The sequence below is a fragment of the Ostrea edulis genome, chromosome 4 (genome assembly GCF_947568905.1).
Source record: "Ostrea edulis chromosome 4, xbOstEdul1.1, whole genome shotgun sequence".
Taxonomy (NCBI): domain Eukaryota; kingdom Metazoa; phylum Mollusca; class Bivalvia; order Ostreida; family Ostreidae; genus Ostrea; species Ostrea edulis.
Window position 1 is genome coordinate 19145537 of NC_079167.1, and position 19025 is coordinate 19164561.

The 19025-nt window shown below is 38.1% G+C and overlaps 1 protein-coding gene across 2 annotated transcripts in view; it reads right to left on the reverse strand.

Moving 5' to 3' along the window:
• Positions 1-13733, reverse strand: part of LOC125671438 (carbohydrate sulfotransferase 1-like) — an 83480-nt gene extending 69747 nt beyond the window's left edge. Inside the window, exons 1-2 of one of the 2 annotated variants that reach the window (XM_056161249.1) lie at positions 12005-13733; positions 1820-4405 (exon numbers count right to left, since the gene is read on the reverse strand). The gene's annotated coding sequence lies outside the window, so the exon portion shown is untranslated. Of the gene's footprint in view, positions 1-1819; positions 5987-12004 lie in introns of those variants that run through there. The other variant, XM_056161250.1, reaches the window with a different exon arrangement.
• Positions 13734-19025: the final 5292 nt, after the last annotated feature.

The following is a 19025-nucleotide window of genomic DNA, read 5'->3' on the forward strand; positions in this document are numbered from 1 at the left end:
AGTGGAAAGTCCTATTGTTATTGTTCTGTTTATTAGGGCTTTCCACCTTTCAGTGGAAAGTCCTATTGTTATTGTTCTGTTTATTATTATTATTATTATTATTATTATTTTCCTGCCGTCAAAAAAAATCTTCGTCTTAAGACTTATCGAAAAACTTTATAGTCCATCATATAGTACTTCTTGAGAAACGAATACAGTTCACCCTGCGTAATTGAACTTTGACCCCTTACGGAGTTATTTGACCTTTCGCAGAAATCATTGTTAGCACTTCTACTTTGTAACCGTAAATGATAGGAGGATGAAACCTTTTCTAAAACACAGAGGGTAATTAGTAGAAGCGAAGAATTTCAAATGAAGGGATTCGGTGTCCCCTAAAGGGAGTTAATGCCCCCTCATGTTTTGCGATTTGTCCCCTACAAATTGAAGACTCCTAAAGTCTTCGTCGTAGAGAGACGGAACCCACTGGGACGGGTTGGGTGACCTTGACCTTGAAAAAGTAGGTCAAGGTCAAAGGTCAAGGTCATCCAGAATGGCCAGAAAATGGCACTTTTTATACGCTCTTTCACGCTTCAGATAGCATCGAAATATCACATGGGTCAGCAAGGAATTTTGGACCGGTCTCGGCATCACGAATGTCAACTCTGAACTTTGACCACTCTGCGAATGGCGGCGACTTAACGTCGAAAACCCCGTTATCGCTACTCTCACTAGACCGCAAGTCGTGGAGAGGCGAGACCTTCACCGACGAATTCCAGATGAAACGCTCTCGCACAGAAAAGTTGACCGAGGGAAACCGAGAACCCCGAAGCACGGTTCTCGCCCCCGAAAGTCTCCGACGTCGTCGTTCGAGCCCACAACTTCTTCACGGATGTAGATAGGGATGCGGGACCACTTAAACGAAGCCCCGTGACCTCTCTGACCTTCAAAATCAGGTCAAGGTCAAAGTCACACTTTCTCCCCCATGGGTTTTTGAGGTTTGACCTTGAAAGTGGGTCAAGGTCAAAGGTCAAGGTCACGCATCCAGGGGCCAGTCTCCACGAGTAAGGCCAACCCACCCATCACGCCTGTCGTCCCCAAGGAAGAAACCCCCCACCCTTCAAGTGATCTGTCTGTCCTCAGCTGTTTATAATACACTATTTTGACCGGTTTCATGCCCAACAACAGGATTTTTGAGGTTTGACCTTGAAAGTGGGTCAAGGTCAAAGGTCAAGGTCACGCATCCAGGGGCCAGTCTCCACGAGTAAGGCCAACCCACCCATCACGCCTGTCGTCCCCAAGGAAGAAACCCCCCACCCTTCAAGTGATCTGTCTGTCCTCAGCTGTTTATAATACACTATTTTGACCGGTTTCATGCCCAACAACAGGATTTTTGAGGTTTGACCTTGAAAGTGGGTCAAGGTCAAAGGTCAAGGTCACGCATCCAGGGGCCAGTCTCCACGAGTAAGGCCAACCCACCCATCACGCCTGTCGTCCCCAAGGAAGAAATCCCCCACCCTTCAAGTGATCTGATTGTGATCAGCTGTTTATAATACACTATTTTGACCGGTCTCATGCCATGCAACAATTACAGGATTCTAGCTAATCTGACCTACACCTACACATCTGACCTACACCCACTTCTTCCATTTCTTGACTGTCTTGTCAATCAAACATGAATTCCATTTACATTCATGAAAAGACATAGGCCAGATTCAATTGTCTGCCTGCATCAACATAAAGACTAAGTTTTTTTTTTTTATAATGATGATGCAACTTTACTTGACAGTTGAACTCATTGACATTCCATCCCCACTGTCATTGTAAACAAATAAACACTTACCTGCAGGATCAGATGGGATGCAGTACTCCTATTCTCCGTTCAGATATCCTACATGCACTCAGACACTTTCTAATTCACCGGCCGCCATTTTGGTTGTTTGTTGTCAAAGCCTATCAATCCGTATATGCATGCCTCCTTGGGTGAAATGACTGAAAGACATTGTCTCCGTGAATTAGAACACATAGGATGAGCCATTACAAACTGTATATTCAATTCCACAATCCACAACACACACGGTCAAATCCAGTGCATCTTCACAACATCTGACAACATGAGGCTTGTATAGACTCCCAGCATGCACCAGCAGTTACTACAATCTAGGAAAATGGCACATCCGGTTTCTTTGCACCTCCAAATATCACATCTAACAGGTCTAAAGTCACCCCAAACACCTGCACAAGTCCCATTACACTTTTACCTGATATGTGCATATGTGCTGGCTACCCAACACCCACACCCCTTTTCTCCCTCAAATTTGACGGGTACTTAATGCGAAACCAAGCATTGAACACACCTCAACACTCAAATTTAGGCGGCAAATTTGAATTTCTTTTCTAGCCAAATCAATTTTTTTTTTTTTTTTTTTTTTTTTTTTGGGTGAGGGTGGGATGGGGTAGGGGGGCTGGGGGCTTTTAGCATTTCAACACTACTGAAAAACCGCTAGAAGGTGGGAAGCCCTCTAATTGTTCGCGAACAATTAGGATCACTAGTTATTATTATTATTATTTTCCTGCCGTCAAAAAAAATCTTCGTCTTAAAACTTATCGAAAAACTTTATAGTCCATCATATAGTACTTCTTGAGAAACGAATACAGTTCACCCTGCGTAATTGAACTTTGACCCCTTACGGAGTTATTTGACCTTTCGCAGAAATCATTGTTAGCACTTCTACTTTGTAACCGTAAATGATAGGAGGATGAAACCTTTTCTAAAACACAGAGGGTAATTAGTAGAAGCGAAGAATTTCAAATGAAGGGATTCGGTGTCCCCTAAAGGGAGTTAATGCCCCCTCATGTTTTGCGATTTGTCCCCTACAAATTGAAGACTCCTAAAGTCTTCGTCGTAGAGAGACGGAACCCACTGGGACGGGTTGGGTGACCTTGACCTTGAAAAAGTAGGTCAAGGTCAAAGGTCAAGGTCATCCAGAATGGCCAGAAAATGGCACTTTTTATACGCTCTTTCACGCTTCAGATAGCATCGAAATATCACATGGGTCAGCAAGGAATTTTGGACCGGTCTCGGCATCACGAATGTCAACTCTGAACTTTGACCACTCTGCGAATGGCGGCGACTTAACGTCGAAAACCCCGTTATCGCTACTCTCACTAGACCGCAAGTCGTGGAGAGGCGAGACCTTCACCGACGAATTCCAGATGAAACGCTCTCGCACAGAAAAGTTGACCGAGGGAAACCGAGAACCCCGAAGCACGGTTCTCGCCCCCGAAAGTCTCCGACGTCGTCGTTCGAGCCCACAACTTCTTCACGGATGTAGATAGGGATGCGGGACCACTTAAACGAAGCCCCGTGACCTCTCTGACCTTCAAAATCAGGTCAAGGTCAAAGTCACACTTTCTCCCCCATGGGTTTTTGAGGTTTGACCTTGAAAGTGGGTCAAGGTCAAAGGTCAAGGTCACGCATCCAGGGGCCAGTCTCCACGAGTAAGGCCAACCCACCCATCACGCCTGTCGTCCCCAAGGAAGAAACCCCCCACCCTTCAAGTGATCTGTCTGTCCTCAGCTGTTTATAATACACTATTTTGACCGGTTTCATGCCCAACAACAGGATTTTTGAGGTTTGACCTTGAAAGTGGGTCAAGGTCAAAGGTCAAGGTCACGCATCCAGGGGCCAGTCTCCACGAGTAAGGCCAACCCACCCATCACGCCTGTCGTCCCCAAGGAAGAAACCCCCCACCCTTCAAGTGATCTGTCTGTCCTCAGCTGTTTATAATACACTATTTTGACCGGTTTCATGCCCAACAACAGGATTTTTGAGGTTTGACCTTGAAAGTGGGTCAAGGTCAAAGGTCAAGGTCACGCATCCAGGGGCCAGTCTCCACGAGTAAGGCCAACCCACCCATCACGCCTGTCGTCCCCAAGGAAGAAATCCCCCACCCTTCAAGTGATCTGATTGTGATCAGCTGTTTATAATACACTATTTTGACCGGTCTCATGCCATGCAACAATTACAGGATTCTAGCTAATCTGACCTACACCTACACATCTGACCTACACCCACTTCTTCCATTTCTTGACTGTCTTGTCAATCAAACATGAATTCCATTTACATTCATGAAAAGACATAGGCCAGATTCAATTGTCTGCCTGCATCAACATAAAGACTAAGTTTTTTTTTTTTATAATGATGATGCAACTTTACTTGACAGTTGAACTCATTGACATTCCATCCCCACTGTCATTGTAAACAAATAAACACTTACCTGCAGGATCAGATGGGATGCAGTACTCCTATTCTCCGTTCAGATATCCTACATGCACTCAGACACTTTCTAATTCACCGGCCGCCATTTTGGTTGTTTGTTGTCAAAGCCTATCAATCCGTATATGCATGCCTCCTTGGGTGAAATGACTGAAAGACATTGTCTCCGTGAATTAGAACACATAGGATGAGCCATTACAAACTGTATATTCAATTCCACAATCCACAACACACACGGTCAAATCCAGTGCATCTTCACAACATCTGACAACATGAGGCTTGTATAGACTCCCAGCATGCACCAGCAGTTACTACAATCTAGGAAAATGGCACATCCGGTTTCTTTGCACCTCCAAATATCACATCTAACAGGTCTAAAGTCACCCCAAACACCTGCACAAGTCCCATTACACTTTTACCTGATATGTGCATATGTGCTGGCTACCCAACACCCACACCCCTTTTCTCCCTCAAATTTGACGGGTACTTAATGCGAAACCAAGCATTGAACACACCTCAACACTCAAATTTAGGCGGCAAATTTGAATTTCTTTTCTAGCCAAATCAATTTTTTTTTTTTTTTTTTTTTTTTTTTTGGGTGAGGGTGGGATGGGGTAGGGGGGCTGGGGGCTTTTAGCATTTCAACACTACTGAAAAACCGCTAGAAGGTGGGAAGCCCTCTAATTGTTCGCGAACAATTAGGATCACTAGTTATTATTATTATTATTTTCCTGCCGTCAAAAAAAATCTTCGTCTTAAAACTTATCGAAAAACTTTATAGTCCATCATATAGTACTTCTTGAGAAACGAATACAGTTCACCCTGCGTAATTGAACTTTGACCCCTTACGGAGTTATTTGACCTTTCGCAGAAATCATTGTTAGCACTTCTACTTTGTAACCGTAAATGATAGGAGGATGAAACCTTTTCTAAAACATAGAGGGTAATTAGTAGAAGCGAAGAATTTAAAATGAAGGGATTCGGTGTCCCCTAAGGGGAGTTAATGCCTCTCTATGTTTTGCGATTTATTCGTAAAACATGTCGAGCTTGAGCACGGTTTGTTGTAGAGACATGGGACCAACTGGAATAGGATCGGTGACCTTTGACCTTGAAAATTAGGTCAAGGTCAAAGGTCAAGGTCATCAGAAAAGAGGAAAAAATAGCACTTTTTATACTCTCTTTCCTGCTTAAGATAGCATTGAAATATTATATGGGTAAGTATTGAATTCTTGATTGGTTTTGATAGTATGCATTACAACTTTGAACTCTGACCCTTCTGTGAATTTCGGAGACTCGCGTCGAAAACCTTGTTATCGCTACTCCTGCTTAACGAAAAGTCATAGAGACACGAAACCTTCACTAATGAATTCACAGTAAAACCCTCTTGCAAAGAAAAAATAATCAAAGGGATACGAAAACCCTTAAGCATAGTTATTGCCCCTGAAAGTCTCCAATATCATTATCTAAGCCTATAACTTTTATATTAATATAGATAGAGACATGGGACCACTTGCATTAAGACCGATGACCTTTGACCTTCAAAATGAGGTCAAGGTCAAAGGTCAAGGTCATCATCAAAATTAATTTTTTTCCATTTTCAAGGTCTTTAAAAGTATTTTTATCATTGATAAGTTAACCGAAAGTAACCGAAAACCCATAAACAAATTATTGCCCCTGAATATCTTGATTAACATTTTTTTAAGCTTATAGCTTTTACATTAATATAGATAGAGACATGGGGTCACTTGCATTAAGACCGATGACATTTGACCTTCAAAATGAGGTGAAGGTCAAAGGTCAAGGTCATCGTGAAAATTATTAATTAAATTTTCTTGGTCATTTTGAGTTTCGTACATCATCTTAAATATTCTTAAATGTCTTTTTTTAAATCATTGCAGGTGGAAAGCCCTCTAATTGTTCGCGAACAATTAGGATCACTAGTTATTATTATTATTATTTTTCCTCCCCGTGATTTTGAGTTTCAAGATTTATCGAAAAGATTTATAGTCCATAAGAATGTACTCCTTAAAATATTTTGGCAGTTCACCCTGCGTATATGAACTTTGACCCCTCAAGGAGTTATTCCCCTTTTGCAATAAAAGCTTGTTATCGCTACTCCTCCGAAACCGTACACCGTAAAGATACCAAACCTTCACCAATGTCTTCGACTAGTCAAGGAGACTCTTCAATCTATTCATTGCGAAATGATTCTTCGACCCCTTTTATGAGTTATTGCCCCTGAAAGTTTTTGATTTTTACAAATACTTGAAAAAATTTAAGACCATTTATCCTAGAGACATGGGACTAACTGCATTAGAATCTTCATCCTTTGACCTTTTGATTTACATCAAGGTCAAAGGTCAAGGTCATTCAAAATATGAGAAATTTAGCTCTTTTTATATCTCTTTTCTCTTTCAACATATACTACATATCATTGCATCTTTAGTATGTCCTTTCAAATCTATTTTAAAGATTAAATTCCTGTACCCTAAGATTGACCCCTTTAAAAGTTATTGCCCTTTACAGTATTAACCTTGTTATCGCTACTCCTCTGAAACCATAGACCGTAGAGACACCAAACCTTCACCAATGTCTTCAACTATTCAAGGAGACTCTTCAATCTATTCATTGCGAAAAGATTCTTCGACTCCTTTTATGAGTTATTGCCCCTGAAAGTTTTTGATTTTTACAAATAATTAAAAAAAATTAAAACCATTTATCCTAGAAACATGGGACCAACTGCATTAGAATATCCATTCTTTGACCTTTTAATTTATGTCAAGGTCAAAGGTCAAGGTCATTCAAAATATGAGAAATTTAGCTCTTTTTAAATCTCTTTTGTCTTTCAACATATACTACATATAATTGAATCTTTAGTATGTCCTTTTAAATCCATTTTAAAGAATTGATACCGGTACCCTAAGACTGACCCCTTTAAAAGTTATTGCCCCTTACATTATTAACCTTGTTATCGCTACCCCTTTGAAACCATAGACCATAGAGACACCAAACCTTCACCAATGTCTTCGGTTTCTCAAAACACAACTTCAACATATTCAGTGTGAAAGGATCCGCTGACCCCTTATATGAGTTATTGCCCTTTTATGTGTTTGTGCCAATCGTTAACTTTTAAACGGATAATCATAGAAACATGGGACCAACTGCAATGTGATCATTGACCATTGACCCTGAATATTAGGTAAAGGTCAAAGGTTAAAGTTACTTCAAATATTGAGAATTTAGCTCTTTTTATATCTCTTTTGTCTTTCAACATACATCATTTTTCATTGCATCATTAGTATGTTCTTTTAAAACCAATTAAAACATCTTTCTTGGCCCTTAAGCCGGGCTCCTTTCAAAATTATTGCCCATCTTACAAATAAAGCTTGTTATCACTAGTCCTTCGAAACCGTTAACCCTGGAGATACCAAACCTTAATCATTAATGTTTTGTACTGATTCAGTAAACTCTTCAATCTATTCAGTGCGAAAAGATTCACCAACCCCTTTAAATAGTTATGGCCCCTGAAAGTTTTCCAAGTTTACATTGACTTGAAAGTTTTTTGGCCTCATTTGACCTACTGAAGAATGGATCAAGATTGAAGGTCAAGAAACAAATCCAGAAAAGGTGGAAAGACCTCTAATTGTTCGCGAACAATTAGGATTACTAGTTATTATTATTAGGTTTTTCCATCTTTCTGTGGAAAGACCTATTGATATTCTTCTGTTTATTATTATTATTATTATTATTATTATTATTATTATTATTTTTCCTCCCCGTGATTTTGAGTTTCAAGATTTATCGAAAAGATTTATAGCCCATAAGAATGTACTCCTTAAAAGATTTTGGCAGTTCACCCTGCGTATATGAACTTTGACCCCTCAAGGAGTTATTGCCCCTTTTGCAATAAAGGCTTGTTATCGCTACTCCTCCGAAACCGTACATCGTAAAGATACCAAACCTTCACCAATGTCTTCGACTAATCAAGGAGACTCTTCAATCTATTCATTGCGAAAAGATTCTTCGACCCCTTTTATGAGTTATTGCCCCTGAAAGTTTTTGATTTTTACAAATAATTGAAAAAATTTAAAACCATTTATCCTAGAGACATGGGACCAACTGCATTAGAATCTTCATCCTTTGACCTTTTAATTTATGTCAAGGTCAAAGGTCAAGGTCATTCAAAATATGAGAAATGTAGCTCTTTTTATATCTCTTTTGTCTTTCAAAATATACTACATATCATTGCATCTTTATTTTGTCCTTTTAAATCTATTTTAAAGATTTAATTCCTGTACCTTAAGACTGACCCTTTTAAAAGTTATTGCCCCTTAGAGTATTAACCTTGTTATCGCTACTCCTCCGAAACCGTACACCGTAAAGATACCAAACCTTCACCAATGTCTTCGACTAGTCAAGGAGACTCTTCAATCTTTTCATTGCGAAATGATTCTTCGACCCCTTTTATGAGTTATTGCCCCTGAAAGTTTTTAATTTTTACAAATAATTGAAAAAAAATTAAAATCATTTATCCTAGAGACATGGGACTAACTGCATTAGAATCTTCATCCTTTGACCTTTTAATTTATGTCAAGGTCAAAGGTCAAGGTCATTCAAAATATGAGAAATGTAGCTCTTTTTAGATCTCTTTTGTCTTTCAACATATGCTACATATAATTGCATCTTTAGTATGTCCTTTTAAATCCATTAAAAGATTTAATTCCTGTACCTTAAGACTGACCCCTTTAAAAGTTATTGCCCCTTACAGAATTAACCTTGTTATCGCTACTCCTCTGAAACCATAGACCGTAGAGACACCAAACCTTCACCAATGTCTTCGACTAGTCAAGGAGACTCTTCAATCTATTCATTGCGAAAAGATTCTTCGACCCCTTTTATGAGTTATTGCCCCTGAAAATTTTTGATTTTTACAAATAATTAAATTTTTCAAAAACCATTTATCCTAGAGACATGGGACCAACTGCATTAGAATCTTCATCCTTTGAGCTTTTAATTTATGTCAAGGTCAAAGGTCAAGGTCATTCAAAATATGAGAATTTTAGCTTTTTTTATATCTCTTTTGTCTTTCAACATATACTACATATAATTGCATCTTTAGTATGTCCTTTTAAATCCATTTTAAAGATTTAATACCTGTACCCTAAAACTGACCCCTTTAAAAATTATTGCCCCTTACAGTATTAACCATGTTATTGCTACTCCTTTGAAACCATAGACCATAGAGACACCAAACCTTCACCAATGTCTTCGGTTTCTCAAAGCAGAACTTCAACCTATTCAGTGTGAAAGGATCCGCTGACCCCTTATATGAGTTATTGCCCTTTTATGTATGTGTGCTAATCGTTAACTTTTAAACGGATAATCAAAGAAACATGGGACCAACTGCAATGTGATCATTGACCTTTGACCTTGAATATTAGGTAAAGGTCAAAGGTCAATGTCACTTCAAATATTGAGAATTTAGCTCTTTTTATACTCTTTTGTCTTTCAACATACATCATTTTTCATTGCATCATTAGTATGTTCTTTTAAAACCAATTAAAACTTCTTTCTTGGCCCTTAAGCCGGGCTCCTTTAAAAATGATTGCCCATCTTACAAATAAAGCTTGTTATCACTAGTCCTTCGAAGCCGTTAACCCTGGAGATACCAAACCTTAATCATTAATGTTTTGTACTGATTTAGTAGACTCATCTATTTAGTGCGAAAGGATTCACCAACCCCTTTAAATAGTTATAGCCCCTGAAAGTTTTCCAAGTTTACATTGACTTGACATTTTTTTTGGCCTCATTTAACCTACTGAAGAATGGATCAAGATTGAAGGTCAAGAAACAAATCCAGAAAAGGTGGAAAGACCTCTAATTGTTCGTGAACAATTAGGATTACTAGTTATTAGGGCTTTCCACCTTTCAGTGGAAAGTCCTATTGTTATTGTTCTGTTTATTAGGGCTTTCCACCTTTCAGTGGAAAGTCCTATTGTTATTGTTCTGTTTATTATTATTATTATTATTATTATTATTTTCCTGCCGTCAAAAAAAATCTTCGTCTTAAGACTTATCGAAAAACTTTATAGTCCATCATATAGTACTTCTTGAGAAACGAATACAGTTCACCCTGCGTAATTGAACTTTGACCCCTTACGGAGTTATTTGACCTTTCGCAGAAATCATTGTTAGCACTTCTACTTTGTAACCGTAAATGATAGGAGGATGAAACCTTTTCTAAAACACAGAGGGTAATTAGTAGAAGCGAAGAATTTCAAATGAAGGGATTCGGTGTCCCCTAAAGGGAGTTAATGCCCCCTCATGTTTTGCGATTTGTCCCCTACAAATTGAAGACTCCTAAAGTCTTCGTCGTAGAGAGACGGAACCCACTGGGACGGGTTGGGTGACCTTGACCTTGAAAAAGTAGGTCAAGGTCAAAGGTCAAGGTCATCCAGAATGGCCAGAAAATGGCACTTTTTATACGCTCTTTCACGCTTCAGATAGCATCGAAATATCACATGGGTCAGCAAGGAATTTTGGACCGGTCTCGGCATCACGAATGTCAACTCTGAACTTTGACCACTCTGCGAATGGCGGCGACTTAACGTCGAAAACCCCGTTATCGCTACTCTCACTAGACCGCAAGTCGTGGAGAGGCGAGACCTTCACCGACGAATTCCAGATGAAACGCTCTCGCACAGAAAAGTTGACCGAGGGAAACCGAGAACCCCGAAGCACGGTTCTCGCCCCCGAAAGTCTCCGACGTCGTCGTTCGAGCCCACAACTTCTTCACGGATGTAGATAGGGATGCGGGACCACTTAAACGAAGCCCCGTGACCTCTCTGACCTTCAAAATCAGGTCAAGGTCAAAGTCACACTTTCTCCCCCATGGGTTTTTGAGGTTTGACCTTGAAAGTGGGTCAAGGTCAAAGGTCAAGGTCACGCATCCAGGGGCCAGTCTCCACGAGTAAGGCCAACCCACCCATCACGCCTGTCGTCCCCAAGGAAGAAACCCCCCACCCTTCAAGTGATCTGTCTGTCCTCAGCTGTTTATAATACACTATTTTGACCGGTTTCATGCCCAACAACAGGATTTTTGAGGTTTGACCTTGAAAGTGGGTCAAGGTCAAAGGTCAAGGTCACGCATCCAGGGGCCAGTCTCCACGAGTAAGGCCAACCCACCCATCACGCCTGTCGTCCCCAAGGAAGAAACCCCCCACCCTTCAAGTGATCTGTCTGTCCTCAGCTGTTTATAATACACTATTTTGACCGGTTTCATGCCCAACAACAGGATTTTTGAGGTTTGACCTTGAAAGTGGGTCAAGGTCAAAGGTCAAGGTCACGCATCCAGGGGCCAGTCTCCACGAGTAAGGCCAACCCACCCATCACGCCTGTCGTCCCCAAGGAAGAAATCCCCCACCCTTCAAGTGATCTGATTGTGATCAGCTGTTTATAATACACTATTTTGACCGGTCTCATGCCATGCAACAATTACAGGATTCTAGCTAATCTGACCTACACCTACACATCTGACCTACACCCACTTCTTCCATTTCTTGACTGTCTTGTCAATCAAACATGAATTCCATTTACATTCATGAAAAGACATAGGCCAGATTCAATTGTCTGCCTGCATCAACATAAAGACTAAGTTTTTTTTTTTTATAATGATGATGCAACTTTACTTGACAGTTGAACTCATTGACATTCCATCCCCACTGTCATTGTAAACAAATAAACACTTACCTGCAGGATCAGATGGGATGCAGTACTCCTATTCTCCGTTCAGATATCCTACATGCACTCAGACACTTTCTAATTCACCGGCCGCCATTTTGGTTGTTTGTTGTCAAAGCCTATCAATCCGTATATGCATGCCTCCTTGGGTGAAATGACTGAAAGACATTGTCTCCGTGAATTAGAACACATAGGATGAGCCATTACAAACTGTATATTCAATTCCACAATCCACAACACACACGGTCAAATCCAGTGCATCTTCACAACATCTGACAACATGAGGCTTGTATAGACTCCCAGCATGCACCAGCAGTTACTACAATCTAGGAAAATGGCACATCCGGTTTCTTTGCACCTCCAAATATCACATCTAACAGGTCTAAAGTCACCCCAAACACCTGCACAAGTCCCATTACACTTTTACCTGATATGTGCATATGTGCTGGCTACCCAACACCCACACCCCTTTTCTCCCTCAAATTTGACGGGTACTTAATGCGAAACCAAGCATTGAACACACCTCAACACTCAAATTTAGGCGGCAAATTTGAATTTCTTTTCTAGCCAAATCAATTTTTTTTTTTTTTTTTTTTTTTTTTTTGGGTGAGGGTGGGATGGGGTAGGGGGGCTGGGGGCTTTTAGCATTTCAACACTACTGAAAAACCGCTAGAAGGTGGGAAGCCCTCTAATTGTTCGCGAACAATTAGGATCACTAGTTATTATTATTATTATTTTCCTGCCGTCAAAAAAAATCTTCGTCTTAAAACTTATCGAAAAACTTTATAGTCCATCATATAGTACTTCTTGAGAAACGAATACAGTTCACCCTGCGTAATTGAACTTTGACCCCTTACGGAGTTATTTGACCTTTCGCAGAAATCATTGTTAGCACTTCTACTTTGTAACCGTAAATGATAGGAGGATGAAACCTTTTCTAAAACATAGAGGGTAATTAGTAGAAGCGAAGAATTTAAAATGAAGGGATTCGGTGTCCCCTAAGGGGAGTTAATGCCTCTCTATGTTTTGCGATTTATTCGTAAAACATGTCGAGCTTGAGCACGGTTTGTTGTAGAGACATGGGACCAACTGGAATAGGATCGGTGACCTTTGACCTTGAAAATTAGGTCAAGGTCAAAGGTCAAGGTCATCAGAAAAGAGGAAAAAATAGCACTTTTTATACTCTCTTTCCTGCTTAAGATAGCATTGAAATATTATATGGGTAAGTATTGAATTCTTGATTGGTTTTGATAGTATGCATTACAACTTTGAACTCTGACCCTTCTGTGAATTTCGGAGACTCGCGTCGAAAACCTTGTTATCGCTACTCCTGCTTAACGAAAAGTCATAGAGACACGAAACCTTCACTAATGAATTCACAGTAAAACCCTCTTGCAAAGAAAAAATAATCAAAGGGATACGAAAACCCTTAAGCATAGTTATTGCCCCTGAAAGTCTCCAATATCATTATCTAAGCCTATAACTTTTATATTAATATAGATAGAGACATGGGACCACTTGCATTAAGACCGATGACCTTTGACCTTCAAAATGAGGTCAAGGTCAAAGGTCAAGGTCATCATCAAAATTAATTTTTTTCCATTTTCAAGGTCTTTAAAAGTATTTTTATCATTGATAAGTTAACCGAAAGTAACCGAAAACCCATAAACAAATTATTGCCCCTGAATATCTTGATTAACATTTTTTTAAGCTTATAGCTTTTACATTAATATAGATAGAGACATGGGGTCACTTGCATTAAGACCGATGACATTTGACCTTCAAAATGAGGTGAAGGTCAAAGGTCAAGGTCATCGTGAAAATTATTAATTAAATTTTCTTGGTCATTTTGAGTTTCGTACATCATCTTAAATATTCTTAAATGTCTTTTTTTAAATCATTGCAGGTGGAAAGCCCTCTAATTGTTCGCGAACAATTAGGATCACTAGTTATTATTATTATTATTTTTCCTCCCCGTGATTTTGAGTTTCAAGATTTATCGAAAAGATTTATAGTCCATAAGAATGTACTCCTTAAAATATTTTGGCAGTTCACCCTGCGTATATGAACTTTGACCCCTCAAGGAGTTATTCCCCTTTTGCAATAAAAGCTTGTTATCGCTACTCCTCCGAAACCGTACACCGTAAAGATACCAAACCTTCACCAATGTCTTCGACTAGTCAAGGAGACTCTTCAATCTATTCATTGCGAAATGATTCTTCGACCCCTTTTATGAGTTATTGCCCCTGAAAGTTTTTGATTTTTACAAATACTTGAAAAAATTTAAGACCATTTATCCTAGAGACATGGGACTAACTGCATTAGAATCTTCATCCTTTGACCTTTTGATTTACATCAAGGTCAAAGGTCAAGGTCATTCAAAATATGAGAAATTTAGCTCTTTTTATATCTCTTTTCTCTTTCAACATATACTACATATCCTTGCATCTTTATTTTGTCCTTTTAAATCTATTTTAAAGATTTAATTCCTGTACCTTAAGACTGACCCTTTTAAAAGTTATTGCCCCTTAGAGTATTAACCTTGTTATCGCTACTCCTCCGAAACCGTACACCGTAAAGATACCAAACCTTCACCAATGTTTTCGACTAGTCAAGGAGACTCTTCAATCTATTCATTGCACAAAGATTCTTCGACCCCTTTTATGAGTTATTGCCCCTGAAAGTTTTTCATTTTTACAAATAATTGAAAAAAATTAAAATCATTTATCCTAGAGACATGGGACTAACTGCATTAGAATCTTCATCCTTTGACCTTTTAATTTATGTCAAGGTCAAAGGTCAAGGTCATTCAAAATATGAGAAATTTAGCTCTTTTTATATTTCTTTTGTCTTTCAACATATACTACATATCATTGCATCTTTAGTATGTCCTTTTAAATCTATTTTAAAGATTTAATTCCTGTACCCTAACATTGACCCCTTTAAAAGTTATTGCCCTTTACAGTATTAACCTTGTTATCGCTACTCCTCTGAAACCATAGACCGTAGAGACACCAAACCTTCACCAATGTCTTCAACTATTCAAGGAGACTCTTCAATCTATTCATTGCGATAATATTCTTCGACCCCTTTAGGAGTTATTGCCCTGAAAGTTTTTCATTTTTACAAATAATTGAAAAAAATTTAAACCATTTATCCTAGAGACATGGGGCCAACTGCATTAGAATCTTCATCCTTTGACCTTTTAATTTATGTCAAGGTCAAAGGTCAAGGTCATTCAACATATGAGAAATTTAGCTCCTTTTAGATCTCTTTTGTCTTTCAACATATACTACATATAATTGAATCTTTAGTATGTCCTTTTAAATCCATTTTAAAGATTTGATACCTGTACCCTAAGATTGATCCCTTTAAAAGTTATTGCCCCTTACATTGTTAACCTTGTTATCGCTACCCCTTTGAAACCATAGACCATAGAGACACCAAACCTTCACCAATGTCTTCGGTTTATCAAAGTACAACTTCAACATATTCAGTGTGAAAGGATCCGCTGACCCCTTATATGAGTTATTGCCCTTTTATGTGTTTGTGCTAATCGTTAACTTTTAAACGGATAATCATAGAAACATGGGACCAACTGCAATGTGATCATTGACCTTTGACCCTGAATATTAGGTAAAGGTCAAAGGTCAAAGTTACTTCAAATATTGAGAATTTAGCTCTTTTATATCTCTTTTGTCTTTCAAAATACATCATTTTTCATTGCATCATTAGTATGTTCTTTTAAAACCAATTAAAACATCTTTCTTGGCCCTTAAGCCGGGCTGCTTTAAAAATTATTGCCCATCTTACAAATAAAGCTTGTTATCACTAGTCCTTCGAAACCGTTAACCCTGGAGATACCAAACCTTAATCATTAATGTTTTGTAATGATTTAGTAGACTCTTCAATCTATTCAGTGCGAAAAGATTCACCAACCCCTTTAAATAGTTATGGCCCCTGAAAGTTTTCCAAGTTTACATTGACTTGAAAGTTTTTTGGCCTCATTTAACCTACTGAAGAATGGATCAAGATTGAAGGTCAAGAAACAAATCCAGAAAAGGTGGAAAGACCTCTAATTGTTCGCGAACAATTAGGATTACTAGTTAGGTCTTTCCATCTTTCTGTGGAAAGACCTATTGATATTCTTCTGTTTATTATTATTATTATTATTATTATTATTTTTCCTCCCCGTGATTTTGAGTTTCAAGATTTATCGAAAAGATTTATAGTCCATAAGAATGTACTCCTTAAAAGATTTTGGCAGTTCACCCTGCGTATATGAACTTTGACCCCTCAAGGAGTTATTGCCCCTTTTCCAATAAAAGCTTGTTATCGCTACTCCTCCGAAACCATACACCGTAAAGATACCAAACCTTCACCAATGTCTTCGACTAATCAAGGAGACTCTTCAATCTATTCATTGCGAAAAGATTCTTCGACCCCTTTTATGAGTTATTGCCCCTGAAAGTTTTTGATTTTTACAAATAATTGAAAAAATTTAAAACCATTTATCCTAGAGACATGGGACCAACTGCTTTAGAATCTTCATCCTTTGACCTTTTAATTTATGTCAAGGTCAATGGTCAAGGTCATTCAAAATATGAGGAATTTAGCTCTTTTTAGATCTCTTTTGTCTTTCAACATATACTACATATCATTGCATCTTTAGTATGTCCTTTCAAATCTATTTTAAAGATTTAATTCCTGTATCTTAAGACTGACCCCTTTAAAAGTTATTGCCCCTTAAAGTATTAATCTTGTTATCGCTACTCCTCCGAAACCGTACACCGTAAAGATACCAAACTTTCACCAATTTCTTCGACTAGTCAAGGAGACTCTTCAATCTATTCATTGCGAAAAGATTCTTCGACCCCTTTTATGAGTTATTGCCCCTGAAAGTTTTTGATTTTTACAAATAATTGAAAAAATTTAAAACCATTTATCCTAGAGACATGGGACCAACTGCATTAGAATCTTCATCCTTTGACCTTTTAATTTATGTCAAGGTCAAAGGTCAAGGTCATTCAAAATATGAGAAATTTAGCTCTTTTTATATCTCTTTTGTCTTTCAACATATACTACATATCATTGCATCTTTAGTATGTCCTTTCAAATCTATTTTAAAGATTTAATTCCTGTATCTTAAGATTGACCCCTTTAAAAGTTATTGCCCCTTAGAGTATTAACCTTGTTATCGGTACTCCTCCGAAACCGTACACCGTAAAGACACCAAACCTTCACCAATGTCTTCAACTAGTCAAGGAGACTCTTCAATCTATTCATTGCGAAAAGATTCTTCGACCCCTTTTATGAGTTATTGCCCCTGAAAGTTTTTGATTTTTACAAATAATTGAAAAAAATTAAAACCATTTATCCTAGAGACATGGGACCAACTGCATTAGAATCTCCATTCTTTGACCTTTTAATTTATGTCAAGGTCAAAGGTCAAGGTCATTCAAAATATGAGAAATTTAGCTCCTTTTAGATCTCTTTTGTCTTTCAACATATACTACATATAATTGAATCTTTAGTATGTCCTTTTAAATCTATTTTAAAGATTTAATTCCTGTACCTTAAGACTGACCCCTTTAAAAGTTATTGCCCCTTAGAGTATTAACCTTGTTATCGCTACTCCTCCGAAACCGTACACCGTAAAGATACCAAACCTTCACCAATGTCTTCGACTAGTCAAGGAGACTCTTCAATCTATTCATTGCAAAAAGATTCTTCGACCCCTTTTATGAGTTATTGCCCCTGAAAGTTTTTCATTTTTACAAATAATTAAAAAAATTAAAATCATTTATCCTAGAGACATGGGACCAACTGCATTAGAATCTCCATTCTTTGACCTTTTAATTTATGTCAAGGTCAAGGTCATTCAAAATATGAGAAATTTAGCTCTTTTTAGATCGCTTTTGTCTTTCAACATATACTACATATAATTGAATCTTTAGTATGTCCTTTTAAATCCATTTTAAAGATTTGATACCTGTACCTTAAGACTGACCCCTTTAAAAGTTATTGCCCCTTACATTATTAACCTTGTTATCGCTACCCCTTTGAAACCATAGACCATAGAGACACCAAACCTTCACTAATGTTTTCAACTACTCAAGGAGACTCTTCAATCTAGTCATTGCGAAAATATTCTTCGACTCCTTTTATGAGTTATTGCCCCTGAAAGGTTTTCATTTTTACAAATAATTAAAAAAAATTAAAACCATTTATCCTAGAGACATGGGACCAACTGCATTAGAATCTCCATTCTTTGACCTTTTAATTTATGTCAAGGTCAAAGGTCAAGGTCATTCAAAATATGAGAAATTTAGCTCTTTTTAGATCTCTTTTGTCTTTCAACATATACTACATATAATTGAATCTTTAGTATGTCCTTTTAAATCCATTTTAAAGATTTGATACCTGTACCCTAAGACTGACCCCTTTAAAAGTTATTGCCCCTTACATTATTAACCTTGTTATCGCTACCCCTTTGAAACCATAGACCATAGAGACACCAAACCTTCACCAATGTCTTCAGTTTCTCAAAGCACAACTTCAACATATTCAGTGTGAAATGATCCGCTGACCCCTTATATGAGTTATTGCCCTTTTATGTGTTTGTGCCAATCGTTAACTTTTAAACGGATAATCATAGAAACATGGGACCAACTGCAATGTGATCATTGACCTTTGACCCTGAATATTAGGTGAAGGTCAAAGGTCAAAGTTACTTCAAATATTGAGAATTTAGCTCTTTTTATATCTCTTTTGTCTTTCAACATACATCATTTTTCATTGCATCATTAGTATGTTCTTTTAAAACCAATTAAAACATCTTTCTTGGCCCTTAAGCCGGGCTCCTTTCAAAATTATTGCCCATCTTACAAATAAAGCTTGTTATCACTAGTCCTTCGAAACCGTTAACCCTGGAGATACCAAATCTTAATCATTAATGTTTTGTAATGATTTAGTAGACTCTTCAATCTATTCAGTGCGAAAAGATTCACCAACCCCTTTAAATAGTTAT